Raw genomic sequence first — 10,000 nt, 5'->3', positions numbered from 1 at the left:
ATGGGATTGAATGTGACTGCTGAAGCCGACATTGAGACCTCTAACGCGGGTAGCTCGGCCGGATTTGACCCGGCGGTTCTGCCGAAGGTCTCACCTTCGAGGGGGGAGCGTCCCGCGTGTTCAGGCCGAATATCGTGCATTGTTAACGGCGGGAAGTGTTCCAAAAGGGAATGGGATTGAATGTGACTGCTGAAGCCGACATTGAGACCTCTAACGCGGGTAGCTCGGCCGGATTTGACCCGGCGGTTCTGGCGACGGTCTCGCCTTCGAGGGGGGAGCGTCCCGCGTGTTCAGGCCGAATTTTGTGCATTTCCATCGGCGGGAAGAGGTCCAAACGGGAATGGGACTGAATGTGACTGCTGAAGCCGACATTGAGACCTCTAACGCGGGTAGCTCGGCCGGATTTGACCCGGCGGTTCTGCCGAAGGTCTCACCTTCGAGGGGGGAGCGTCCCGCGTGTTCAGGCCGAATTTTGTGCATTTCCATCGGCGGGAAGAGGTCCAAACGGGAATGGGACTGAATGTGACTGCTGAAGCCGACATTGAGACCTCTAACGCGGGTAGCTCGGCCGGATTTGACCCGGCGGTCCTGCCGAAGGTCTCACCTTCGAGGGGGGAGCGCCCACCGTGTACAGGCCGATTTTCATGCATTTCCAACCGTGGGAAGGGGTCCGAAAGGGGATGGGGGTGAACGTGACTGCTCAACCCGACTTTGAGACCTGTAACGCGGGTAGCTCAGCCGGATTTGACCCGGCGGTTCTGGCGACGGTCTCGCCTTCGAGGGGGGAGCGTCCCGCGTGTTCAGGCCGAATTTTGTGCATTTCCATCGGCGGGAAGAGGTCCAAACGGGAATGGGATTGAATGTGACTGCTGAAGCCGACATTGAGACCTCTAACGCGGGTAGCTCGGCCGGATTTGACCCGGCGGTTCTGCCGAAGGTCTCACCTTCGAGGGGGGAGCGTCCCGCGTGTTCAGGCCGAATTTTGTGCATTTCCATCGGCGGGAAGAGGTCCAAACGGGAATGGGATTGAATGTGACTGCTGAAGCCGACATTGAGACCTCTAACGCGGGTAGCTCGGCCGGATTTGACCCGGCGGTTCTGCCGAAGGTCTCACCTTCGAGGGGGGAGCGCCCACCGTGTACAGGCCGATTTTCATGCATTTCCAACCGTGGGAAGGGGTCCGAAAGGGGATGGGGGTGAACGTGACTGCTCAACCCGACTTTGAGACCTGTAACGCGGGTAGCTCAGCCGGATTTGACCCGGCGGTTCTGGCGACGGTCTCGCCTTCGAGGGGGGAGCGCCCCGCGTGTTCAGGCCGAATTTTGTGCATTTCCATCGGCGGGAAGAGGTCCAAACGGGAATGGGATTGAATGTGACTGCTGAAGCCGACATTGAGACCTCTAACGCGGGTAGCTCGGCAGGATTTGACCCGGCGGTTCTGCCGAAGGTCTCACCTTCGAGGGGGGAGCGCCCACCGTGTACAGGCCGATTTTCATGCATTTCCAACCGTGGGAAGGGGGCCGAAAGGGGATGGGGGTGAATGTGACTGCTCAACCCGACTTTGAGGCATCTAACCCGGGTAGCTCAGCCGGGTTTGACCCGGCGGTTCTGCCGACTGCCTCGCCTTCGAGGGGGGAGCGTCCCCCGTGTACAGGCCGATTTTCATGCATTTCGAACCGTGGGAAGTGGCCCAAAAGGGGATGGGGGTGAATGTGACTGCTCAACCCGACTTTGGCGCTTCCGAGCCGGGTAGCTCAGCCGGGTTTGACCCGGCGGTTCTGCCGACGGTCTCGTCTTCGAGGCGGGTGCCTCCCCCGTGTACAGGCCGATTTTCATGCATTTCGTACCGTGGGAAGTGGTCCAAAAGGGAATGGGGGTGGACGTGACTGCTCATACCGACATCGAGACTTGTAAGCCGTGTAGCTCGGCCGGGTTTGATCCGGCGGGTCTGCCGACGGTCTCGTCTTCGAGAGGGGGGCCTCCCCCGTGTACAGGCCGATTTTCGTGCATTTCCAACGGTGGGAAGAGGTTCAAAAGGGGATGGGGGTGAATGTGACTGCTCAACCCGACTCTGAGGCTTCTAACCCGGGTAGCTCGGCCGGGTTTGACCCGGCGGTTCTGCCGTCGGTCTCGCCTTCGAGAGGGGCGCCTCCCCCGTGTACAGGCCGATTTTCGTGCATTTCCAACGGTGGGAAGAGGTTCAAAAGGGGATGGGGGTGAATGTGACTGCTCAACCCGACTCTGAGGCTTCTAACCCGGGTAGCCCGGCCGGGTTTGACCCGGCGGTTCTGCCGTCGGTCTCGCCTTCGAGGGCGGAGCCTCCCCCGTGTACAGGCCGATTTTCGTGCATTTCAAACCGTGGGAAGCGGTCCAAAAGGGGATGGGAGTGAATGTGACTGCTCATACCGACCTTGGCGCTTCCGACCCGGGTAGCTCAGCCGGGTTTGACCCGGCGGTTCTGCCGACGGTCTCGCCTTCGAGGGGGGAGCGTCCCCCGTGTTCAGGCCGAATTTTGTGCATTTCGAACCGTGGGAAGTTGCCCAAAAGTCGATGGGAGTGAATGTGACTGCTCAACCCGACTTTGGCGCTTCCGAGCCGGGTAGCTCAGCCGGGTTTGACCCGGCGGTTCTGCCGACGGTTTCGTCTTCGAGGCGGGTGCCTCCCCCGTGTACAGGCCGATTTTCATGCATTTCGTACCGTGGGAAGTGGTCCAAAATGGAATAGGGGTGGACGTGACTGCTCATACCGACATTGAGACTTGTAAGCCGTGTAGCTCGGCCGGGTTTGATCCGGCGGGTCTGCCGACGGTCTCGTCTTCGAGGCGGGTGCCTCCCCCGTGTACAGGCCGATTTTCGTGCATTTCGAACCGTGGGAAGTGGTCCAAAAGGGGATGGGGGTGGACGTGACTGCTCAACCCGACTTTGAGGCTTCTAACCCGGATAGCTCGGCCGGGTTTGACCCGGCGGTTCTGCCGACGGTCTCGTCATCGAGGGGGGAGCCTCCCCCGTGTCCAGGCCGATTTTCGTGCATTTCCAACCGTGGGAAGTGGTCCAAAAGGGAATGGGGGTGGACGTGACTGCTCAACCCGGCTTTGAGACTTGTAAGCCGGGTAGCTCAGCCGGGTTTGACCCGGCGGTTCTGCCGACGGTCCCGCCTTCGAGGGCGGACCCTCCCCCGTGTACAGGCCGATTTTCGTGCATTTCCAACGGTGGGAAGAGGTCCAAAAGGGGATGGGAGTGAACGTGACTGCTCAACCCGACTCTGAGGCTTCTAACCCGGGTAGCTCGGCCGGGTTTGACCCGTCGATTCTGCCGATGGTCTCGTTTTGGAGGGGGGAGCCTCCCCCGTGTTCAGTCCGATTTTCGTGCATTTCGAACCGTGGGAAGTGGCCCAAAAGGGGATGGGAGTGAATGTGACTGCTCATACCGACTTTGGCGCTTCCGAGCCTGGTAGCTCAGCCGGGTTTGATCCAGCGGTTCTGCGGACGGTCTCGTCTTCGAGGCGGCTCCCTCCCCCGTGTACAGGCCGATTTTCATGCATTTGCAACGGTGGGAAGTTGCCCAAAAGGGGATGGGAGTGAATGTGACTGCTCAACCCGACTTCGAGACTTGTAAGCCGGGTAGCTCAGCCGGGTTTGACCCGGCGGTTCTGCCGACGGTCTCGCCTTCGAGGGGGGAGCCTCCCCCGTGTACAGGCCGATTTCCGTGCATTTCCAACGGTGGGAAGAGGTTCAAAAGGGGATGGGAGTGAATGTGACTGCTCAACCCGACTCTGAGGCTTCTAACCCGGGTAGCTCGGCCGGGTTTGATCCGGCGGTTCTGCCGACGGTCTCGTCTTCGAGGCCGGTGCCTCCCCCGTGTACAGGCCGATTTTCGTGCATTTCCAACGGTGGGAAGAGGTTCAAAAGGGGATGGGGGTGAATGTGACTGCTCAACCCGACTCTGAGGCTTCTAACCCGGGTAGCTCGGCCGGGTTTGATCCGGCGGTTCTGCCGACGGTCTCGTCTTCGAGGCCGGTGCCTCCCCCGTGTACAGGCCGATTTTCGTGCATTTCCAACGGTGGGAAGTGGTCCAAAAGGGAATGGGGGTGGACGTGTCTGCTCATACCGACTTTGAGACTTGTAAGCCGGGTAGCTCAGCCGGGTTTGTTCCGGCGGTTCTGCCGACGGTCTCGTCATCGAGGGGGGAGCCTCCCCCGTGTCCAGGCCGATTTTCATGCATTTCCAACCGTGGGAAGTGGTCCAAAAGGGAATGGGGGTGAATGTGACTGCTCATACCGACTTTGAGACTTTTAAGCCGGGTAGCTCAGCCGGGTTTGACCCGGCGGTTCTGCCGACGGTCTCGCCTTCGAGGGGGGAGCGTCCCCCGTGTTCAGGCCGAATTTTGTGCATTTCGAACCGTGGGAAGTTGCCCAAAAGTCGATGGGAGTGAATGTGACTGCTCAACCCGACTTTGAGACTTGTAAGCCGGGTAGCTCAGCCGGGTTTGACCCGGCGGTTCTGCCGACGGTCTCGTCTTCGAGGCGGGTGCCTCCCCCGTGTACAGGCCGATTTTCATGCATTTCGTACCGTGGGAAGCGGTCCAAAAGGGGATGGGAGTGAACGTGACTGCTCATACCGACTTTGGCGCTTCCGAGCCGGGTAGCTCAGCCGGGTTTGACCCGGCGGGTCTGCCGACGGTCTCGCCTTCGAGGGGGGAGCGTCCCCCGTGTTCAGGCCGAATCTTGTGCATTTCGAACCGTGGGAAGTTGCCCAAAAGTCGATGGGAGTGAATGTGACTGCTCAACCCGACTTTGAGACTTGTAAGCCGGGTAGCTCAGCCGGGTTTGACCCGGCGGTTCTGCCGACGGTCTCGTCTTCGAGGCGGATGCCACCCCCGTGTACAGGCCGATTTTCGTGCATTTCCAACCGTGGGAAGTGGTCTAAAAGTCGATGGGAGTGAACGTGACTGCTCAACCCGACTCTGAGGCTTCTAACCCGGGTAGCTCGGCCGGGTTTGACCCGGCGGTTCTGCCGACGGTCTCGTCTTCGAGGCGGGTGCCTCCCCCGTGTACAGGCCGATTTTCGTGCATTTCGAACCGTGGGAAGTGGTCTAAAAGTCGATGGGAGTGAACGTGACTGCTCAACCCGACTTTGAGACTTGTAAGCCGGGTAGCTCAGCCAGGTTTGACCCGGCGGTTCTGCCGACGGTCTCGCCTTCGAGGGCGGACCCTCCCCCGTGTACAGGCCGGTTTTCGTGCATTTCGAACCGTGGGAAGTGATCCAAAAGGGAATGGGGGTGAACGTGACTGCCCAACCCGGCTTTGAGACTTGTAAGCCGGGTAGCTCAGCCGGGTTGGACCCGGCGGTTCTGCCGACGGTCTCGCCTTCGAGGGGGGAGCCTCCCCCGTGTTCAGGCCGATTTTCGTGCATTTCCAACGGTGGGAAGAGGTTCAAAAGGGGATGGGAGTGAATGTGACTGCTCAACCCGACTTTGGCGCTTCCGAGCCGGGTAGCTCAGCCGGGTTTGACCCGGCGGGTCTGCCGACGGTCTCGTCTTCGAGGCGGGTGCCTCCCCCGTATACAGGCCGATTTTCATGCATTTCGAACCGTGGGAAGTGGTCCAAAAGGGAATGGGGGTGGACGTGTCTGCTCATACCGACTTTGAGACTTGTAAGCCGGGTAGCTCAGCCGGGTTTGATCCTGCGGTTCTGCCGACGGTCTCGCCTTCGAGGGGGGAGCCTCCCCCGTGTTCAGTCCGATTTCCATGCATTTCCAACCGTGGGAAGTTGCCCAAAAGGGGATGGGAGTGAATGTGACTGCTCAACCCGACTTTGGCGCTTCCGAGCCGGTTAGCACAGCCGGGTTTGACCCGGCGGTTCTGCCGACAGTCTCCTCTTCGAGGCGGGTGCCTCCCCCGTGTACAGGCCGATTTCCGTGCATTTCGAACCGTGGGAAGTGGTCCAAACGTCGATGGGAGTGAATGTGACTGCTCAACCCGACTTTGGCGCTTCCGAGCCGGGTAGCTCAGCCGGGTTTGACCCGGCGGTTCTGCCGACGGTCTCGTCTTCGAGGCGGGTGCCTCCCCCGTGTACAGGCCGATTTTCATGCATTTGGAACCGTGGGAAGTGGTCCAAAAGGGAATGGGGGTGGACGTGACTGCTCATACCGACTTTGAGACTTGTAAGCCGGGTAGCTCAGCCGGGTTTGACCCGGCGGTTCTGCCGACGGTCTCGCCTTCGAGGGGGGAGCCTCCCCCGTGTTCAGTCCGATTTTCGTGCATTTCCCACGGTGGGAAATGGTATCTTTCATTACGGGGACAAGGGTCTGAAGCGGTGAAGTCAGTAACCGGCATAGTTAAGGAAAGGGTTCGAATTTTCTCAACAGTACGAAAAAAGTGAGCAGGGAAGCTAGAGAAGGTGTCAGTGAGTCCCAAACGAGTGAACCGCAAAACTTAGGGAAATGCCCGAAAGCGTTTTAAAGGGTGAAATCGGGAACGAGGAAATGATGGGAAAGTGCCTGAAAGTGCTAAATGAGTAAACAGAAAAACGAAGAAAAATGTTTGAAAAGAAGAAGTGAGTAACCAGGAAAACTTAGAAAAATGTTCAAAACGAAGAAATCAGTAACCAGGAAAACTTAGAAAAATGATCAAAAAGAAGAAATGAGTAACCAGGAAAACTTAGAAAAATGTTTAAAAAGAAGAAATCAGTAACCAGGAAAACTTAGGAAAATGTTTAAAAAGAAGAAATCAGTAACCAGAAAAACTGCGAAAAATGTTTAAAAAGAAGAAATGAGTAACCAGAAAAACTTAGAAAAATGTTTAAAAAGAAGAAATCAGTAACCAGGAAAACTTAGAAAAATGTTTAAAAAGAAGAAATCAGTAACCAGGAAAACTTAGAAAAATGTTATAAAAGAAGAAGTGAGTAACCAGAAAAACTTAGAAAAATGTTTAAAAAGAAGAAATCAGTAACCAGAAAAACTGCGAAAAATGTTTAAAAAGAAGAAATCAGTAACCAGAAAAACTTAGAAAAATGTTTAAAAAGAAGAAATTAGTAACCAGAAAAACTTAGAAAAATGTTTAAAAAGAAGAAATCAGTAACCAGAAAAACTGCGAAAAATGTTTAAAAAGAAGAAATCAGTAACCAGGAAAACTTAGAAAAATGTTTAAAAAGAAGAAATCAGTAACCAGAAAAACTTAGAAAAATGTTTAAAAAGAAGAAATCAGTAACCAGAAAAACGGCGAAAAATGTTTAAAAAGAAGAAATCAGTAACCAGAAAAACTTAGAAAAATGTTTAAAAAGAAGAAGTGAGTAACCAGAAAAACTTAGAAAAATGTTTAAAAAGAAGAAATGAGTAACCAGAAAAACTTAGAAAAATGTTTAAAAAGAAGAAATCAGTAACCAGAAAAACTTAGAAAAATGTTTAAAAAGAAGAAATGAGTAACCAGAAAAACTTAGAAAAATGCTTAAAAAGAAGAAATCAGTAACCAGAAAAACGGCGAAAAATGTTTAAAAAGAAGAAATCAGTAACCAGAAAAACTGCGAAAAATGTTTAAAAAGAAGAAATCAGTAACCAGGAAAACTTAGAAAAATGTTTAAAAAGAAGAAATGAGTAACCAGGAAAACTTAGAAAAATGTTTAAAAAGAAGAAATGAGTAACCAGGAAAACTTAGAAAAATGTTTAAAAAGAAGAAATCAGTAACCAGAAAAACTTAGAAAAATGTTTAAAAAGAAGAAATCAGTAACCAGAAAAACTTAGAAAAATGTTTAAAAAGAAGAAATGAGTAACCAGAAAAACTTAGAAAAATGTTTAAAAAGAAGAAATCAGTAACCAGAAAAACGGCGAAAAATGTTTAAAAAGAAGAAATCAGTAACCAGAAAAACTTAGAAAAATGTTTAAAAAGAAGAAGTGAGTAACCAGAAAAACTTAGAAAAATGTTTAAAAAGAAGAAATGAGTAACCAGAAAAACTTAGAAAAATGTTTAAAAAGAAGAAATCAGTAACCAGAAAAACTTAGAAAAATGTTTAAAAAGAAGAAATGAGTAACCAGAAAAACTTAGAAAAATGTTTAAAAAGAAGAAATCAGTAACCAGGAAAACTTGGAAAAAAACACTTAGAAAAATTTTCAGCAAAGTGTGAAAAATATTCTAAGTGTCAGCGGAGGAAAATGCTGCAGCATCGGGAAAGATTCGCAAACTTACACCGAACATGTGCTCCGAAGTGCCGGAGGAATTGGGTGAATTGAGCCCGGCAAATGGCCAGCTGTCGTTTTGTGCCTGCAGCCCGAAAACTTTAACTTTGTCTGTCGCGGAAGTCCGGACCGAGAAAAATCCAAACGGTTTTGACCGGACCGAGTTCCAGACCGATGCAGTCAAATTTGGAATTCAGACCCATTCAGTGCCACTTGTAGTTTTTCCGCAGTGAGGTTGGCGGGGTACCCGGAGATATATGGGAACACGATTTTTAGAACAAAATGGCGGCGCGGGACCGTTCTGAAAGGCATCCGAAAAACGGTTCCACGGGCATAGCACTTTAATGACAGGTATGAGTGCATGCCGGAGAGCTCTTGGAAGTCGAATTTTTGACACTTTGTCAATTTTTTGACAGATTTGACAAACTCTTTCTGTCTGTTCTAAGAGTCAGTCAGAGACTTGTGCGGCGGTCTTTTGACACTATTGGAGGGCGGGCAAACCCCACGTTGACTCCGGCCGTCCCTCCACAGGCGCTCGTGTCCAAAATGAAGGCGAGAGACGCGAGTGGCCTGGTTCCCTTGGGTGTTGCCAAGAAGGCTGCGGGCTGACCGTTGCCTGAGCACTCCCTAAAGCCTCTTGTGATGAGAGCAGACCTCGCCTGCCGCACGACCGGCTCTGGGAGTCGTTGGGCCGCTATTTGTGAATAGTCTGGTCCTCCTCTGCCACCCGGACAAGCGCGATGGCTCTGCCGCCCTGCGGTGCTCGTCACCCAGGTTTGGGGAACACGATACTCGTAACAAAAATAAAAGGCGGCTCGGGACCTGCAGGCGAAAGGGGTCCCGTGGTGCTAAGCACGTCGACTTCGGGTCTCGGTGCAAGCCGGAGAGCTCACGGAAGTCTAAAGTTTTCGGCACGTGGTCGAATCTTTTCAAAGGCTTACCCGGCTCTTTCCGTCCATTCTGAGAGTAAGTCAGAGGCCGGTGCGGAGGTCTCTTGACAATCGGAGGGGGTGGTGGCCCTCCGCAGGCGCTCGTGTCGAAAATGAAGGCGAGAGACGCGAGTGGCCTGGTTCCCCTGGGTGTTGCCAGGAAGGCTGCGGGCTGACCCTTGCCTGAGCACTCCCTAAAGCCTCTTGTGATGAGAGCAGACCTCGCGCGCCGCACGACCGGCTCTGGGAGTCGTTGGGCCGCTATCTGTGAATAGTCTGGTCCTCCTCTGCCACCCGGCCAAGTGCGATGGCTCTGCCGCCCTGCGGTGCTCGTCACGCAGGTATGGGGCACACGATGCTCGTAACAGCAAATAAAGGCGGCTCGGGACCTGCAGGCGAAAGGGGTCCCGTGGTGCTTCGCACGTCGACTTCGGGTCTCGGTGCAAGCCGGAGAGCTCACGGAAGTCTAAAGTTTTCGGCACGTGGTCGAATCTTTTGAAAGGCTTACCCGGCTCTTTCCGTCCATTCTGAGAGTCAGTCAGAGGCCGGTGCGGCGGTCTATTGACGACCGGAGGCTCCCATGGGTGTTGCGATGAGGGTGGAGGGCACAGAACCTTGCCTTAGCACTCCCTAATAAAGCCTCTTGTGAAGAGAGCAGACCTCGCGCGCCGCACGACCGGCTCTGGGAGTCGTTGGGCCGCTATCTGTGAATAGTCGGGTCCTCCTCTGCCACCCGGCCAAGTGCGATGGCTCTGCCGCCCTGCGGTGCTTGTCACGCAGGTATGGGGCACACGATGCTCGTAACAGCAAATAAAGGCGGCTCGGGACCTGCAGGCGAAAGGGGTCCCGTGGTGCTTAGCACGTCGACTTCGTGTCTCGGTGCAAGCCGGAGAGCTCACGGAAG

The sequence above is a fragment of the Chiloscyllium punctatum genome, unplaced genomic scaffold (genome assembly GCF_047496795.1).
Source record: "Chiloscyllium punctatum isolate Juve2018m unplaced genomic scaffold, sChiPun1.3 scaffold_241, whole genome shotgun sequence".
In the NCBI taxonomy this organism is placed as follows: Eukaryota; Metazoa; Chordata; class Chondrichthyes; order Orectolobiformes; family Hemiscylliidae; genus Chiloscyllium; species Chiloscyllium punctatum.
Note: the sequence above shows the minus strand (reverse complement) of the source record.